We start from the raw sequence: 20388 nt of genomic DNA, 5'->3' as shown, positions 1-20388 counted from the left end.
TATCCAAAATAGATAATGAACTCAAAAACTAAACACCAACAAACCAAATAATCCAATTTTTAAAAATGGGTACAGAGCTAAACAGTATTCTCAACAGAGGAATATGGAATGGCTGAGAAACACTTAAAGAAATGCTCAATGTCCATAGTCATCAGGCAAATGCAAATAAAAAGGACTCTGAGATTCCATCTTACACTATCAGAAGGGTTAAGATAAAAAAAAACTCAAGTAACAGCTTATTCTGGAGAGGATGTAGGAAAAAGGGAACATTCCTCCATTGTTGGTGGCAATACAAACTTGTATGACTACTTTGGAAATCAATCTGGCACTTTCTCAGAAAATTGGGAATAGTGCTAGCACAAGACCCAGCTATACCAATCCTGGGCATATACTCAATAGATGTTCCACCATACAACAAGGACATTTGCTCAACTATGTTCATAGCAGCCTTATTCATAATAGCCAGAATCTGGAGGTCCCTTAATTGAAGAATGGATAAATAAACTGTGTCGTATTTTATTTACACAATAGAATACTACTCAGCTATTTAAAACAAGGAAATCATGAATTTTGCAGACAAATGGGTAGAACTAGAAATGATCATACTGAGTAAGGCAACCCAGACTCAGAAAAACATGTATGGTATATACTCACTGAAAAGTGGATATTAGCAACATAATACAGGTTAACCACTCTGCAGTACAGAAACCCAAAAAAGCTAAATAACAAGAAGGAGGATGTTTAATTCTGATTCAGAAGGACAAATAGAATAGACACCGGGAGAAGAAATAGGATGGGAACCTACCATAGAGGTCCTCGGAAAGACTACACCCAATGGGAGATTGAAGCAGATTCTGAGATGCACAGCCAAACTTTGGGGTAGAGCTCAATTGGTCTTATGAATTATCTCAGGGATAGAAGGAACTAGAGAGAATAGGAGCTCCACAAGGAGAGCAATTAAGTGATGGGTGTGGGGGAAGACTGCAGAGACTGATGTACCAACTAAGGACCATGCATGGTGAGGACCTAGACTCTCTGCTCAGATGTAATAGACAGGCAGCACAGTCTCCTTGTGGGTCCCAAAATATAGGGAGTAGGGGCTACCTCTGCCATGGACTCTGGTGCCCACACCTTGATCATTTCCCCCTGGAGAAGGAATTAATTTTTATCACTTTTAATGGTGTGTATGTGCAAGAATGTGCATACAAATTAGGGTGAACATGGAGGCTAGAGGACACGAGTCTCCTGGAGTTGGACTTCTAGAAGTTGCACGTCACCTAACATACATGCTAGGAACCAAACCCCAATCCTTTGGACCAGCAGTAAATGCCCTTGTTCTAAGCTGTCCCTTCAGCCCTTATTCTCCATCTTAAGATGAAACTTTGGCCACATAGATTTCTTCTCTGGTAATATAAAAATCAGGACAGTACATGTGCAGAACTAGCTCACAGATTTTGATATGCTGAAATGATTTTTTAATTATGTGTAATTGTGAGAGGAATATATGTGTATCATTTCTAGTCATATGTGTGAGGTGGGATGCATATCTGCATATATCTAGGGAACAATAGAGGACATCCAGTGGCCCCATTGTTTTTCTATATCATACTAAAACTTGATGCTTTGAGACAGTGTCTCACTGAACCAGGAGCACATATTTTTAAGTAAGCCCGGGACATCCACTTGTTTCTACTCTACTCAAAGCTGTGATTAAAGGTCTGCATAAGATCATGTCTGGATCTAGGTAAGAGAGGTAAGGAAGAATAATGAAATGGAAGGATCCAAAGAGTCCTAGAAACCTACCAGAAGATCATTAAGACTGGAGGATCTGGACCCAAGCAGGTCAACTCAAACTATTGTACCAACCAAGGTCAATGCACGCAGTAAACCTAGAACCACTAACCAGATCTAGCCAATGGACACCACATTCTCCACAATTCTATGTATACAATGGACTGGCTTGGACATGAACTCTGGTGCTCCCTATTTGACCACTTCCCCTTGGTGGGGAGACCTGGTGACACTCAGAGGAAGAGTAAGCAGGCTACCACGAAGAGACCTGATAGGCTGTGATCTTCTAGTGGGTACAAAATCCCCTTCTATCATAGATCTAGAGTAGGGAAATAGGATGAAAGAGGGAAGGAGAGGAAACAGGAAGATGCAAGTGAGGCGATAATAAGTGAGATTTAATCTGAGTAAATTACTTAAATAAGTTTTTTTAAAAGGTCATGCCTAGAGCCAAGGATGATGGCTTATGCCTATAAACCCAGTACTCTAGGAGGCAGAGGCAAGTGGATCTCTGTGAGTTCGAAGCCACAGCCAAGGCTACACAGAGAAACCCTGTCTCAAACATATATATGCATATCCTGCCTGGATTTTACATAGATGGAGGCATCTGATTTCTAGTCCTCATGTTCACACAACTGTAGAACCATCTCTCCATCCTCAAAATATATTTTGATTTGATTATATTGTTCAATTTACATTGTGGTTTTTTTGGAGGGGGTTGAATGACTTGGTAAGTAGAGGATTAATCAATACATATTTAAGGCTTTCTAAACATTTTAGTTATATTTATTTCCAATTAAAAGATATTGGTGTTCAGATACTGTACTATACATAATTTTGTAAGTATGGCCAATATTGGGTCTACGGTCAACATGACAGCATATATCACATAGATTGAAAAGATATATGATCTAAATAAATTATCTTTACCCATAAAAGGGATCTTGGCTCTTTATACGGTTTTTCTGATCTCCCATGACTTTGTTGAATTCTTTTACCCTTACACTCTTAACTGTTAAAGGAGAGATTCAAAATTTTCACAAGTACTAATACAATGAACAAAGGTAAGTGGCTTCAATATTCTACTCTTTATTTTATTTTTGATAGGCTGCCTTAGTTTGCTTTTTTATTTCTATGATAAAACCATAAGCAAAAGCAACTTATGGAGGAAAAGGCTTATTTGGCTATCATATTCTGATGACAAGTCGTTCAAGGAAGCCAAGGCGAAAATTTAAAGTAGGATCTTTAAGTCAGGAACTGAAGCAAAGGCTATAGAGGAACACTGCTTACTTGTCTGTTCCATGTGGCTTGTGCATCCTTCTTTCTTATACAACCCAGGCCCAGCTACCCAGGGATGACACATATATCCACTTTCCCCCTGGTCTGAGCCTTTCCACATCAATCATTAATCAAGAAAATGCTCCCACAAACTTACCTACAGGCCAATATGATAGAGCCATTTTGTCAATTGAGATTTCTCTTCCTAGATAACTCTAGCTTGAGTAAAACTGACAAAACACTAACCAGGACATAGGCCATCCAACCAAACATCAAGATGCTTTAGAGTTAAGCTGTATCTTAAACCAGGTGACCTTACAAATGTTCTATCCAACAGATGAAAAATACATATCTTCTCAGTAGCCTATGGAATCCTCTCTAAGATACTGTGGTGCTACTATTAACAAACACAAAATAATCAAAACAACTACTTGTGGAGTAAACATATCAATTAATATAAAGAAAATGTGCACAGGTACCCAGAGAATAAACAATACACTCTTGAATGAAAAGGGAGTCATCAAACAAGTCAGAGAGGACATTAGAAACATCCTAGAATGAAATGGAAAGAGAAGCATTGTGCACTAGGACATGTGGGAGAAAGACAGTTTTAAGAAGCAAAGTTATAGCTATGAGTTATTACATTAAAAAATAAGAGCTATAATAAACGAACACCTTAGTCACACAATTCAAAATCTTAAAGAAATATGAATAAACCAAACCCAAAAGCAGTATTGGGGGGACTAATTAAATAGGAACTAAAAGACTACAGAAAAAAAAAACTTGGTTCGCTGGCATACTCACCAAAAGAAAGAAAAGGTTCAAGTTAAGACAAATTAGACCTGAAATGGTAGATGACAAAAAGAGTGTGGTGAAATCTACAAGATTGTTAAATACTTTGAAATTTTGTATGCAAAAACAAACAAATAAACAAAAATGAAAACATACTAGAAAACCTAGAAGTCAGGAAAATAAGGAAGGAACATGAAGGCAGGAACTGAAACAAAAGCTTACTGCTTGTTCTGCATGGCTTGCTCAGCCTGCTTCCTTATACACCCCAGAACCAACAGCCCAAAGGTGACATACTACCCTGCCCCCTTCACCATAAGCTCAGCCCTTGCTCATCAATCATTAATCAATAAATTGCCCCATAGATATTTCTCAAGGCCATTCTGAGGAATAAATTCTTAGAAACATAAAACTTACCAAAATTAAATATAATATATAAACAACTTAAACAAATGTACAACAAAGAAGATTGAAGCTCTTATCCCTCCCCACTCCAAAAGAGAGTCTAGACTCTGCAAGTCTCATTGACTGTTTACCAAGCTTTTAAGAGCTAAAATCACACGCTTTTAACTCTTCTGTAAGACACAAAGGGAAGGAAAACTACCAAATTGACTCTATGGTGCCAGTGTTTTCTGAAACCAAATCAAAACAATAAATTGTTCTGTAACAGTTTCCAAGATAGAATATTCCATTCTTTAGGGAAACTCCTTGATCATGAAAATAAACAACTCAAAATAGCTTCAGGAAGTCCCTGAAACTGACCAGATTTACTAACTCCACTCCCTGCTAAAGTAAGCAATAAAAGAGTCACTTTCAGATAAGCTGAGCTGAGCTGCAAAGAAGGTGTAGATAAAACCAGCTGCTTAAAAGAAGGAGAAACCAGACAAGTTGCCTGGAAGAGGTTTAACCAACTGAGTCACCTAGACAGGACACTCTCCAACATGTTGGACTACATGTAGGCTGTGCAGTGTGCTCCAGGTTTCCAGAATTATGAGCTGTCACCCATGGTGTGGTGGACCTTAGTGATGTAGCTTTCTTTAAGTCATTTCTGACCCTGTAAGTAACCCCTAACCTACATTACTGTATGCAACACCAATAACACTCATTGTTTCACCAAGTTGGATTTGGGTGGCATCCATACTTTAGTCTGTTGTGAGTTTCCTATCTGGGGTGCGGAGACATGTATGTTGCATCATGCCAACAAAAGTTCTGGCATACAATAAACATATATAAATCAATAAATATAGCTTATGCAATAGACTTAAGGACAAAATTTACGGTAAAGAAAACAATAGACAGAGCGAAGAGAGCCTACAGAAGAGGAACAATTCTGCCAACCCTAGATCAAACAGAAATTACTATCTAGAATATAGAGAGAAGTACAAATCAAAGACAAAACTAAATCATTCAAGTAAAACACGGACCAATGAACTAAGTGGAGAATTTTCAAAGAGAAAAATACAAAAGGCCAATAAATGCTTGAAATGGTGTTCAGCACCCATCCCTGTCAGAGAAATGCATGTGCGCACCACCCTGAAATTTCATCTCACCTTAAAGTGGCTATCTTCAAGAAAATGAATACTGATGAGCATGTTTTGAAAGAGGGACCCATAGACAACACTGTCAAGAATGTAAACTGTTGTGGCCAATATGGAAGTTAGTGTGAGGGTTCAAAATGCAAAAGTACTGAAAACAAAACTACCATCCGACCCAGTGAAAACCACCGCTGAGCATGTCCAAAAGATAGAACTCAACAAACCAGGGAAATACATATTCTTATTTATTACTGTACTATCCAAAATAAGTAAGAAATGAAACTGATCTTGATGTCTATCAATAAAAAAATGAATAAAGTAAGTGTGGCACATACATGCCATGGATTCTTTTAGCTGCAAAGGAAAATAAAATCATTATTTGTTCATGAAAGTGCATTCAACTGAAGACAATTATGTTCTCCAAAATAAGTCAGACTCAGAAAGGCAAGTAGCACATTTTTTGTCACATTCAGACTCTAGACATAAATGTGTGTGTGTGTGTGTGTGTGTGTGTGTGTGTGTGTGTGTGTGTGTGAAAGCCCCAAGATAAAATTAGTCATTTTGTATGATGCTAACAATTCTAAAATATTTTTAACTGCTAGACCTGCATAAGGAACAGGTAGTTTCTTCTTATAGTTTTACAAGTTGTTCACGTATTTTGAGACTGTATTATAAGTGTCTAAAGTATCTGTTGCTTCCTATATATAGTGTATATTGACCTAGATGTTTTCAAATAGTATATTGTTTTTTTTTGTCATGATACTTATTGATTGTAAATGCTTATTTTATTGAAATTATTATAAATTCAAGAGGAATAGTGTCATCAAGCACACTTATTTAGGCTTTTAGGTCCCTGCTCTGATTCTGATTGCCTGGTGCTACATAACAACTTATTTCAAAATATGTTCTTGAAGCTGCCTGCATAATTCTTTCACTTTCCACAGTGTCTACTGGAGCTCCGAACAGATGGAAATTCCAAAAGAATTTCAGCAATGGCCTCCTGGTAAGATTAGCTGAAGTGTTAACTAAAGGTGTCCCTGTTCTGTATTTCACTCTCCTGTCATGGATGCGGGTTCTCTTACACCGTAGTAGCTTGACGCATAAAAGAACCTTTCCACAAGAAATAAGTGAATGCTCCCATCCTTCAAAGTGTGGGTCCCAGATCAACATTGTCAGGACTCTAAGTTAATCTCCAGAACAAGTGAGATTCAAGCAGGGGAAAGAAAGGCCAACATTGTCCTATGTGTAGTGTGACCTTTGCATATAGGATTACAGGACAGGAGAATTGTGAGAAAACACCACTGGAGACTGCATAGCATCCTCCCCCCACCCCCCCACCCCCGTTGATCACTATACAAGGCTTCCTCCTGTGTGGTGAACCCACACAAGCCACACCACCTGCATTTGTTTATGCTCTTTAGTGATTTCCAAAATACGTTTAAAGATACTTACTTATGTCTCGAGCTCCGGTTGCATATCCAACATAAGCAGGCAGATAGGAGGTATATAAAAGGGCATAGTGTGTGTGTGTGTGTGTGTGTGTGTGTGTGTGTGTGTGTGTGCATGCGTGTTCACTAATTTATACTTAATGTATTGGTTTACATAGCTCAGGGTTTAGTAGTTTTCACCATTTAGCACCTTCTTATGCTACTTGCCCTCCATGTTGTCATATGCTAGGAAATAAACTTTGTTCCACTTCAAAAGGTGATTTAGTCTGGGACACAGCTGAAGAATGTACAGCATGCGGGAAGGCTCAGGCTGAATCTTCAGCACTTACACACACACACACACACACACACACACACACACACACACATACACATACACACAAAGAGAGAGGGTGAGGGGGAGGGTAAGATTACTATTCTGTTCTACCTTACTACTGTGATAATTTTTCTTTGCCCATTTGCATGGATCGTTTGCATGGGTCTCTGGTGTGAATACTTGCTTACCCATATTCTTACATACATCACACTCCTTGTGGGGATTTCACCATTGCTCACTGGTGTCAGGTAATAGGTGCTCTTACTTTGGGCCGCAGAGTCTTCTGCATTCCTTTCATGGCTTCTTTTCTTTTTTCTTTTTTTATTAATGTATTCATATTACATCTCAATGGTTATCCCATCCCTTGTATCCTCCCATTCCTCCCTCCCTCCCATTTTCCCTTTACTCCCCTCCCCTATAACTGTGACTGAGGGGGACCTCCTCCCCCTGTATATGCTCATAGGGTATCAAGTCTCTTCTTGGTAGCCTGCTATCCTTCCTCTGGGTGCCACCAGGTCTCCCCCTCCAGGGGACGAGGTCAAATATGGGGCACCAGAGTTCGTGTGAGAGAAGCATGGGAGAATGGGGAAATAGAAGGATCCAGAGGGTCCCAGAAACCTACAAGAAGAACATTATGATGGGCAGATCTGGGCCCAGGGGTCCTACTTAAACTATAACATCAGCCAAGGACAATACGTGCAGTAAACTTCGAACCTCTACCCAGATCTAGCCAATGGACAGGACATTCTCCACAGTTGAGTGGAGAGTGGGAGCTGACTTTCACATGGCTTCTTTTCTAACTATGCTTGGATTGCTTTGTTGTGCTTCTCAGGTCACATCCTTTATACCATTGATTGATCTTATCGTGAAGACTCTTTATTTATTTCTTAATTTTTGTTGTAAGTTTTTGATATCTAAGGCTTAGAGGGAAGAGCTTTGCCTTTTAATTTCTATTTCTCTGATTTGTTTTCTATTCAGTAGAGCTTTATCTTTTTTCGCAGTGGGTTCATTTTTATTCACTTAGTTTTTAATATGTTTTTTCAAATGGTTCTGTTCATAGCACACATACCCCTCTCTCTTTCTTACCTTTATTCTTAATCTAAACTTTTGGTTCTTATTTTGAATGCTTCCTTTAAGTACCTGGACGCTTCAGCTCTGTTAATAATTAGGAATAAGCAACGTGCGTGTGTGAAAAAGACAGGGTGTCGCTATTGTCGCTTATACTCATTTAAAACTTAGTAAGTAAAATAAGTGTAGTTTTAAAAATTCTGTGTAGAGAGAGTAGAAGGCACTACTGTTTCCTAATGAGCCCTGCACTGGACTTCTTGAACCCATTTGTCCAGACTTATCACTGAGGTATTTCCCTGGCCTGGATTACTCTGTGGTTATCTCCTCTCCTTGGGCTTCATGCCTAGTTGATGCCTATAAGAGTGAAAGAGGACTCACTAGTCAGAGCTGAGACTTCTACCTAATCCTCCAGGTGTCAGATCTTTGCCCCACCCCTGCCCTCAGCTACCCCTGTGACCTATATCTCCAGAAACAAGCCTCTGCCATCTTGTGTGGGTGGGATTAGCATAGGTAGGTGGGTAATTGCCTGTCTGCAAGGGGTGGAGATGGGAACAGGTGTGATCTGGAATAACCTCTGAAGGGCAGCTCCTACAAGGTCTAACTAGGCTCTGTTCTCCTTCTAGGGGCTGCCTCTCAGAGGTTATCCCAGGCCACTTAGCCCTGTCTGGGAGGTGCCAACCCTCTGCAGTCATTTAGATCTTGACTTCTGTGCACATAAGTCAATTGCAATTCTGTATTGCCCCCTTTTTCTCTAACCTTTCTTAAATTATGTATAAAATACATACAGTTATGATCACCAAGTCTGTGGTGATTAATGGCTAATACTTTTTTCTCATTTGATATGTTTTGGTGGTATATTAGAAGATGGAGATGGTAAGTTAGTATGTTTAATATTATGTGATTATGAAGAAATACCTCTCAAGGTATTTTAGAAGTGAAGAATAAAGAAACACAGTGCAACAGCCAGAAGTAAAAGAGGAAACATTCTTTCTATCTCTAGATTCAAGAAGACGAAGGACCAGGAGCCATAACAACCGCACTGATACATTATATTCAGGGTCCTGATCTATCCTTCCCTCTTCCCAACACCAACTGTGATTCGGAATGAACTGCCCTGAGCCTGGCCTAAGGATACAGGAGGATTTTTGAAGTCCAGTTTACTCAAGAAACAGATAAGACTGAATTAAGATATATTTTACTACTGATTCTGAAATTAATCTACAGTTCACTATTATTCTTATGCTTTAATTTCCTCAAATTATAAAAATATGCAATATACTCTGCATATAAAATAATTTTATTTGATACAATACTGGATAAATTTTAAAATCTAAATGAATATTTATACATTTTAAGACTTATAAGTTAGAATGTTTAGAATCAATGAAAGTTACTTTTCATATGATTTATTGCATCCAAAAGAAATCACGTATTCCACTCATGTTGAACACTAACCTCTATGACTTGCATATGAGTTGAACATGCCCCTCTTATGTTGAGATTTCCCATTGGGAAATATTAAGAGACTGTAAACTCAATACAACTTTGATATTTGATGTGGGTCTTATGTAAGGCAATTAAAAATATATAATTTCATGATACCTCCAAAAAGAAGCCAATTGATACATATGGTCCATGAGCTTTGGTTTTCCAGAACACTGAACAATTACTCTCCATCTTCAGCTATTTTGTTTCAGTAATTTAAAAAAATACTAATGTACTAACTTGACCCTGAATCATACTTATCATGCAAGATGAATCATGGGTATCATGTAACATGAATCATGAATATCAAGCAGAATAAGTCTCTCATAGTCACCTGGACTATGTTATATATTTTTTCTATTGAAGTGGCTTATTATGTCTATTGTAGAGAAGAGATAATTCACAGACATGTATGCTTAATTTCTGAAAAGACTAAAGCAGTGATTTTGTGTCTACCTCCTCCAAAAGAAGTAGTTTTCTTATTTTTAAATTTTAAGAACTTTATACATGGGTGCTACATTTACATTATTTCCACTTTTCCTCTTCCCTTGGCCCCCCATTCCCTCACAAATTCACTGCCTCTTCTTTTTAAAATTATTCTTACACATGAATTTATTCACTGTTGCTGGTGTGTGTGTGTGTGTGTGTGTGTGTGTGTGTGTAAGCATGACTACATAGGGCTGGACAACTTATCAGGGAATTTGTCCCTGAAGAAGACTAATTCTTACACTCTTTCCACCCCTCTCTTTTAATGTTCCCTGTGCCTTACATATAGGGATTGTACTGTAGATGAGAGCACGGAGTTGGGCACAAGATAGTCAGTTTTGACCACTTGTGGCTTTCTGTAATGGTCTAAGTATTCTGCCAAAAGAAGCTCCTTTGAGAGGATTAAGAACTACACTTCCATGTGAGTAGAAGAAAAAGATTCAGTATTTGCTTTATCATGAATACAACCAGAAGAAGCATCTCTAAAACCTAAATGAAAGAAAGAGAGGGTCTTAGCCTATTCAGGCTGCTTGTAAGTCACAGAAATGTATACCTTACTGCTCTGAAGACAGGAAAGTCCAGATCGAGAGACCAGCAGGTTGGTGTCTATTAAAAGGCTACTGTCCCATCCAACCCCCCTCTTCTCCATTATGTTCATGTACTAGGAGGAGTTGGGGACACTCTAGATGTCCTTACTGGGCCATTAATCTTGTTTTTAGTGGTTCCACCCTCAAAACCTACTTGTGAAACCAACAGTGGTCGTCAGGTTTGCATATGAGTTTGGAAAAAGGCAAGATATCAGACAGGGTTAACAGGCTCACCATACAGAGTCAGAAGTCCTGATTCCCTACAGTAACTGATGGACACTCCAGGACATTCAAAACCATTCCAGGACATTCACTCCTTCTACTTATCTCCTCGTCTCTCCTCCTGGAGCACCCTCTTCATCTGTGATTAGCTACTCCCTCTTCCTTTCCTGAGGCCCATATCAGTGTGTAGCATCCAATCGCTAGTTTTCACAGGTTTGAGTCAATATCAATTGTTCTGAAACTGAGATACTGAAGTCGTCTCATTGTTCACTTAAAGCTCATGTTTAAGGTAAAGTGCAGGTGTTCAGGTGGTTGAAGGTTAGAGATTTGCCTTGCTTGTACGTTAGGTTCCCAGACTATAGTAGTAATGGTTTCCATCCCATTTGGGCACTGTTTAAATGTACATTACAGTTAAAGGTGAGACTGGCATCTGGATTTGACTCCTAAAAGCACTATGAACTACTGACGTGGCACTATTTCCAGTGAAGATAGTAGAGATAGTATGTAAGCCTACACTTAGGGGAGAAAAACTTATTTGTTTCATTCTGTAAAGATAAAAGAGGATATTGCTTTTGTTGTATCTAGTAGAAAGAATGCATGCCAATTATCCTTAAACACACCTGCTAGAGGAGTATATAAGTAAATTTTATGGATAAATGTATTTTATTTTCATAGTATATGAATGTGTGTTCCATTAAGGAACAGATATATAATATTCTCAAAAATGGAAAACATATACTCAGCCTCTTAAAATCAGTGAGAGGCACAGCATTTTAAATATCTATTTTACATAATTATTATAATTATTTAGTCTGAATTTGTCTTTGGCTTTTGTCTTCATGTTTTTATTTATTCCGTTTTCTTACTCATATACTGAAAATAACACCCAGCTATCGAAAATAAGGAAATCCTGAAATTTGCAGGATAGAACTAGAAAAGATCATCCTGAGTGACCTTTCCCAGACTCACAAAGACACAAATGGTATATACGCATGTATAAGTGGATACTAGCCCAACATAGAAGTCCCTTGAGAGACTCCACCCAGTGGGGAGGTGGGACAGATGCTGGCACTCTGAGCAGAGCACTGAGAGTCATATGGAAATGTGGGAGGATGGAAGGACCTAGAGGGGTCCCAAGCTACACAAGGTGAACAGCAAGGCCTGTGAATCTGGACAGGGTGGGAGGATTGCACAAACTGATGGACTCCTTCTGACAGGAGCTTTAGTGCCTGTGATTTGATCACTGTCCCTTGGCAGAGTTGCCTTGTGGGTCCACAGAGGAAAGAGATCCAGGGTATCCTGATGAGACCTGAAAGGCTGTGGACAGACAGTTGGGGAGGAGGCCCCTGGCCTGCCTCAGTCAGAGGACTAAGGGAAGGGAATAGGGTTGAAGAGGGAGGGAGGGTGGGAATGGGAGGATACAAGCAAGTGGGTAACAATTGGGATGTAATTCGAATAAATTCTAAAATTGAATAAATAACATTTTAAATATCAAGAGGAAGGAAGGAAGGAAGGAAGGAAGGAAGGAAGGAAGGAAGGGAGGGAGGGAGGGAAGGAGGAAGGAAGACAGCTACAGCTATGATCAGTGCTGTCTCCCTTGGAAAACTCACGTAAGATGGAGACACTTATTAACTCTCAAGACCATGGACTTAGTGGTGAAATAACAAGAGGCCAAAGGACTAAAGCAAACTAAGTAACTTCATTTGCTAATTGAACTAGCTAAATCCACACACGGGAGAGGTTTCCCCAAAATGTGTGTTTAAACTGGCAGGTGATGTTTCTTCCAGATTCTCTCAGGCTCAAGAGAAAACAAGAATGATAGTTCCCTTTTCTGGGTGTGGTAAATGCTCCCAGTCAGGCTGCTTAAAAATAGAAACAGCTCTTAAACCTAGACATCTTTTAATTGCTTAAAAAAAACTATCAGCATATTCATAGCAAACACACAATAAGCCTTACACCTGGCCACACATTTTTTTTCTAAACTTACAGTCTCATAAAGAAATTGGCACACTGCATCTTCCCATCAGTGTGGTAGAGAATCAGAGTGCAATGTTCTATGACAAGTGCTGCCCATCTACAAAAACAGCCACAGTGGTGCAGGGAGCTTTAATTTATTCATTTCCCACCAAAAAATATTGCTGAACTTAGTGTTAAAGTTTTTATTAATGACAGCAAAAAAATGGATAAATACAAAGGGAGGATAATTTTATGAGTAAAAACATGAAAAAGATTAAACCTATATTTACATGGAATAACTACCTATATGTGTGTGGGTTTTTATATTAAAAATCGACGAAAACTGGGAACACAGAAATCTAAATGTCATAAATCTTTTCTGCCAGAGAGATAAAGAACAAGACAGACACTACTAATAGATAAGTTGAAAACATGTATTGATTCTCTATTTTTTTTTTCAAAAACCCACATAGGTTGGATATACTTTGAACTGGTTGTGAGAAACCTTGAAGCACAGAGCTTTTATTTTATTTTATTTCGTCTCATCAACGCATCAAATCCAATTTGAAATGCCAACCACTACATTCAATATATTTCCCAAATGTCCCTAATCTTGCATCAAATGCCACTAGTAGAAAGAAAATAAGTGCTTTGTTGAGCAGGTATAGAAGAAAATAGTATAAATTATACACTTGCTCATCAATTAAGGGCACTTAGTGATTATTTTATGAATGGTTTCCATACCAAGCAGTTCTGAATAATGAGAGATGTTTACTTTTATGAATGATTCTCCTACCCTTTAATTACAGATCATTTTCCTAACCTATAGTTAGAAGTGTTCAAGCCAATATTCCTGTCACTCAAGTCATGGTATGAAGCTGTTTAGGTCAACAGGTTAAAACAAATTTCACTTTGCAGACTTCAGGGACTAATGTTGGTGTTCACTTTCTCTATTAACTACTCCTGTATCAAACAAGTCAAGATATGTATACAGAATTTTTAATCAAATAGATGAAAATAATAAATGTTTCTTTAATAATTGCAAAAATAAAATGAGCTTATTTATTACAATGATTTATTTTTATATCAGTTTTCTGTGTTGGCTTGATTGTGCTGTATCACTTGGGTATCCTACCTAGAATTTTAAAAATCCATTTATTATGGTAACTTGAATTTTCTTATTAATCCAAGAACATATCATTTATACATTTTTTTTAATTCTGAAAAAGTAAAAACAAAATATATCACACCACTTAGTAAATTTCTTAGGATTTGTGGTGGGGTGTTAATAGAATTATTTTTACTAAAATATGGTCTGTAAAAGTGCCTTGATACAAGAATGTGGACTGATGTTGAAAACCTGTCTTGATATGTTGAAAAATCTAGGCACGCCATATACCGCATGCCAAAACATTTCCACTCACAGGACGTTGACAACTATGGATCAAGTTTTTGAAAACCACTGAAAACCAGCCAGGGCGTATATTGAATCCTTAAAACTGGGTCATGCAGCATCTTGAATGTAATACTTCCCTAATTCTTCTGATCTTTATGATAATGACATCGTTCAGTGATATAAATAAATTGCTCATCAAAACAATTTTAAAATGAAGTGAGTTTACCTGATGCTCTCCCATCTGCCTCTACTCTGGAAACAGCGATTGTTGCTTCAGGTTTTCATTTGCAGACACTAGAAGATGGAAATCACAATACATATTATTCAACAGCTGTTCAATATTATGGTTTTATAGCATGATAATCATTTCATAGCCCAGTTCAAATGACCAAGGCCAGTAGGATGTTTCATGTTAATGTTGCAGTCACATTCTATGTTTAAAAAAAATGTCCTGGGCCCACTTGATGGCTCAAGTAGGAATGGCTCTTGACATAGAGCCTGGGGACCTGAGTGTCATGCCCAGAACATGCATAATAGAAGTAGATAACCAGCTACCATGTTGTCCTCTGACCTCTACTCATGTCATAGTACGTGTGCATGTAAATGTATGTGTGTGTTCACGTGTGCATGCGAGTGCATGTGCATATAGCTTGTACACTTCGTAGAGTGGTCTTAGTCAATATTCAGACAGGTGTAAACACTTAACACAAATTTAAAGTGTTAAAACATGTAATATGTCTTATTTTGAGATGTTGACGAGATGGAAAACTATAGAGGACCTAGATTATTACATCTTCATTTCAAATTTTTACTTTTTCCAATTTAGAATTGCAAATGATAATATGATAGTAAACTTCTAAGGTCCTGTCCACTTAGTTTCATAACTTACTGAAACATAACATTCATTCATTTTAAAGAACTTCCAAATAAAATTATAAAGATGAAATAAAACAAAAATGTCACTTCCCAGATATTCTGTAGCTATTTCCTACAAAATATTAAAACTAAAAATATGAATATAATATATACTTTATATATTTTCTTTCAAGATTCAAGCTCTGCTGTATTTCCTACACCAAATACATCTTGACTGCCTGAAGTATTTAGACTGATTACAACCAACTAAATGATATGTGTCTGAGAACAACAAATTTTTGTGCAGAAAACCTTCAAGTGACCAAAAAAAGGGAGTAACATTCCAGAAGATTCCCCTGCAAGTATTAAATTTCTAGTCTTGTTACTTTTAAGCTTTTTTTCAAGTTTGTTCATTTTAAGATAAAATATCCAAAGGCATCCAAACAAATATATAACTTAAAACCTCAGAGCGATGTAATGCACAAATCATTAAAATGCAAGTTTTAAGTTAATGTATCTTTAAGATGCATTTGAGGCTTTCTAATAATATCTCATTCAATTCTGTATAAGCTCTTCAAATGTTTCTTTAGACATCACAATACCTTTTGGTATGCTTCAATTGTGTAATCAGATTCATTTATGAATATTACAACTAATTTTTTCCAGCAAGCATATTTTATTCCTAAATATTCATAAAATATGTATATATCAGATATAGACATCACATTGTATTATAAATTCAGTTCTCATAAAATGGAATAGATAATATTAATTAATGTTAATTTTGATATATATTTATTCAAGTAAAAACAAACTTTAAATTTTCAGTTCTTTATCAAATTGCAAAGTTCTTTGTTTTAATAATCTCCCTAATAAAAGTCTACATATCTAACTTTAAAATTAAAACATAAATTGTTATGACAAGTAAAATATGAACAAGAATATTTCTCTGCCTTTTTCCTTACAGTTAAATGTTTACAATATTCTCAATATTGATTGAGACCACCATATAAAGTATATGAGACCATAAATTTTAACAACCAGTTCTATTTTAACAATTAAGTAAGCTAGGCATCCTTGGGAAGTAATATCTAGTGTTTATAAGCACTTTCTAAAATAATATGATAGTTACATGTCTAAAGAGCTCACTGCCAATGCTTCTGCTCAGCTGGGGGCTGAGCTACAGTGTCTCTACCAGTCTTTCAAGTGTTCGTACTAGTTAAAAACCAAAACTCTACTGCACTATTCTTAACATCTGTCCTTTTTTTTTCTTCTTCTTTTATATAGACTTACAGATGCTGTCCTATGGTAGGCATCAAAACAATGTAGAATAGTGTGCATATATTTCAAATGATTGTCCTAGAAAGCGGCATTATATACACACACCATTCCTTGTATTGATAGAATTGGATTCAGCCTGGAGTTGTGATGTTCAGAGACACAGAGGAAGAGAAGGACACACTGACATGATAACAAGCCATTATTAACTGTGCTATCCGGAATCCCAATTCATGTGGAGTCTTACTCATTTGTGCCTGTGGTTGCCAAGGCGTACCCAGGTGTAAACAAAGACAGCCTGAGCCTGCAATCCATTCCAAGGATTATAGGACTTATTAGTACATTAATAAAGGAGAGACGTATTAGGCATGTATGAACACATCAAATTGATTAAAGTGTCTCCAATCATTTCATCAAACCAAAAAAATTAAAAAATAAATAACTTTACAAAGACGGTGCTGTGAACCCTTAGACACAGCATTGAATTATAAATATCTGGATTTGTGTCTGCTTTGATGAATTGAACCATATATAAGACTACCTCTGTAATTTTTCTTCAGTAAAATATACGTAAAACATGCCAGTATAGAAATCACCTTTGGAGATGTTTGAAGTTAAAAAAAAATTGCTCAAATGATTTTTAACTACAGAATAGAGAAATACTCAACACAAAAATTAGAACAAATCTATGGAAAACTGTTTGTTTACAGGATACCAGAATAATCTCATTAATTGTTGCTTATTCTATTTTTAAAAGTATTCAGTGCTTTAGGACCCAATAATTTATGCAAGCAAGTCAAATGCTCCTAAGGAAATTTAATAAAAATTAGAAAGTTGTAAAAGTGTCTTCATTTCTTCCTCACATAAAAAAAAAAAACCAATGTGTGAATGACCTAAGAATCATAAGAAATACTTGTGAAGCTATACTTTTAACACTGAAATAGCTGTTCATATTCTGATGAAAATTTAAACAATTTTTTTCAAGGTAGGGTTTCTCTGTGTAACACCTCCAGCTGTCCTGGAACTTACTCTGTAGACCAGGCTGGCCTCAGACTCACATCAATCCCCCTGCCTCTGCCTCCCAAGTGCTGAGATTAAAGGCGTGTGCCACCACAGCTTGGCAATTTAAGTAATTTTTAAGTAAAAGATGACACTAGGGTCTAAAATCCCAAACTCAGTCTTGCGGGAATGTGAGAATTACTTTTTAGTTAGAACCAATGAATTACAAAGATTCTTAAATTTGATTTTAAGAGTTTGCAAAAAATATACATACTTAAAAATATTTGGTTAGTATTTTATATGTTATATATGTAGAGGCACAAGAAACATCTAGTTTTGAAGGAAAAAATGGTAGAAATACAGGGAAGGACTTAAGAGCGCAGAACAACTAGATTTTATCAAAACCCATTATATGTATACATTCATAAATAATAAAATATCTTGAACATAAAACAAAATTAAACAATTTACCATAATTTTCTATTTTAATCATCCACTTGCTCTATCAAAACACATAACAAAATAAGTTGGCAGTGAGATTTTTTTCCTCTTAATTATATGATTTTGACACATGGATTGAGTGTATTTAACAAGAATCTGTAGCTTCAGTCCAAATATACATGCCAATTTTTATTTGAAAATATAATTGTTATCATTACATTCAAATGAATACTAGTACACTTTAGGAGGTCATCTATCTATTATTGATTGAGAATTGCTAACTATATGCAATAGTATCAGTAACTGTCCTTGTCTAGACTACTGATCAGAAAAAAGGAAGAATTTCCAATTTACCACTGATTAACTGTTTCCTATCAAATAGGATAAGTGGAAATACGAAGCCTAATTGTGGCCCATTACTCTAACGTAGGTATTTTTGGTTGTTAACACAGTTAATCAAACATAAGCTAAAATACAGTATCTCCTTTTTCTTCCTGAATAATATCGGCTCTCATACATAAACTCCACCTTGTCTCCAGTGCTGGCTTGAGCATACCAACAGTGTTCTGGCCTCTCCTGATAAGGCACATTCACATAAATCCTAGTACAGAGGCTTAGCCAAAAAAAAAAAAAAAAAAAAAAAAAAAAAAAAGTACAGAATTTAGAAGGAAGATCATCTAAAATAACAATTCTCAAAATTTAATAGGTGCATTAATTACACAGAATACTTCAAACCTATGCATTTGATAGAAGGAATCAGAGGCTGGGCTTGAAGTTCTCCAATTTTCATAAGTTCATGAGGCAGAGTACTTCATTGACCACATTTTACACATATCACATTATGTTCCAGATGAGGAAACTGAACACTGAAAGCCTGTTTTAAATATTGTTTTGGGTGCCTTGGATATAAACCCACCATAACCAAATACTTATACCCTGCGTAAACCTATGGCTAGGTAGATCATAAACTCTAGGTGGAAAATCCAATACTATTTTTCTGCTAAATAGACATTACATTTTAATAGCCCTTAATCACTTATTGTGATAGCCACACACCAGTGCATCTTTCATCCTTTATCAGAGAAGCGTCTATGTAGTACATGGAGGAAATGGAGGAGAAGGAGGAAGAGAAGGAGGAGGAGAAAGAGGAGGAGGAGGAGGAGGAGGAGGAGAAGAAGAAGAAGAAGCAGAAGAAGGAAGAGGAGGAGAAGAAGGAGAAATGGAGAAATGGGATGGAAGGTGGAGAGGGTGGTGGTAATGGGAGGATTTAGAATAAGGGGATAAATATGTTCCAAATCTGAAAAGAAATAAAAGTTGTTAAATACAAACACGATTATTCTTTTGCAGTGGTAGCCACTTGTTGAACACATTTCCATCAACTACAACACCTACCAAAAAGTGTTATAGTGGTGGAAATTGTCAAGTCAACAGCCCTTGGGGAGATCAAAATTGAAGCTCTGCCTTTGCTTACATCTTTAATGCTTTCCCTCTGCCTCAGACCCTGCCTGTGTCCTTTTCACCATGTAACTGGTAGGATTCTTTTAAACGCTGTGTGCTCAAAAATACCTTCTCTGATCTGCCTCACACAGGTCTTTCTATCCTCATAATGTCATGTACTTTTAATTATAAGTTATCCTCAGGATTTTCTTATGGATTCCAACGACCATTAAAATAACCGGAACATGTCCAGTAACTGAGAGCTCTCTTTCTCCAGGAATATTATGGGGAATATGACCACAGAAAACACACCACTCTATGAGGATGCTGATAATGGAGTGAGCTATGACTTTACATGGCAGGACAATATAAGTAGTCTCTGCACCACCATTCAACATTGATGTGAAGCTTAAACTGTTCTAAAATAAGTTTACAAAATAATGGGCTAAAATAAAAATAGATAAAAATGCTAATGTACAGACAATAAATTATAAAGCTGCCCCATAGCTCAAAGATAGTTCCTCTGTATGTCTGTAAAACGCTTTGACTCAAAAATCAACTGTGTGACATGAGGAGTTATTTTTTTTTTCCTGATCCTGAATCTATTTAGTTTTCAGTATGTTGCTTACACCTTAATAGCTTTTTTAATGCTTACAACTGGGAAATTATTTCTATGATTTTGTCGAAATTATTTTCTGTGCCTTATATTTGGGTTTCTTCTTTACTTATGAGCTGTAGGTTTCATTTTTTATAGTGCCTCAGCTTTCCTGTGTGTTCTGTCCCACCTTCCTCTTTAAAAATAACATTTACCAATCATTTTAACTTAATGATTCCTTTTCTCTACCTTCTCTTCAAGGCCTGATATTTCCTCTTCCACTTGACCCAATCTATTGGTGAGGTCTCTCTACTAAATATTTTATATGACTTCCTTAGTTTTGCATTTCAATTTTTATATCATTTTGGCTTTTCTTCAAAAATATATTTCTATTAAATTCCATTGTTATGTCTTGAATTGTTTTCATCA

General features: G+C 36.7%; 1 long non-coding RNA gene across 1 annotated transcript in view; it reads right to left on the bottom strand.

The window, feature by feature from the left end:
* The window catches only part of LOC311583351, a 234639-nt gene that overhangs the window by 61629 nt on the left and 152622 nt on the right, over positions 1-20388 (bottom strand). Inside the window, exon 2 of the long non-coding RNA XR_014774469.1 lies at positions 14581-14648. This is a non-coding gene — a long non-coding RNA (uncharacterized lncRNA). The remainder of the gene's footprint in view (positions 1-14580; positions 14649-20388) is intronic.

The sequence above is a fragment of the Acomys minous genome, assembly GCF_964271855.1.
Source record: "Acomys minous genome assembly, chromosome: 14".
Lineage (NCBI taxonomy): Eukaryota > Metazoa > Chordata > Mammalia > Rodentia > Muridae > Acomys > Acomys minous.
Note: the sequence above shows the minus strand (reverse complement) of the source record. Positions and strands in the feature narration are given on the sequence as shown.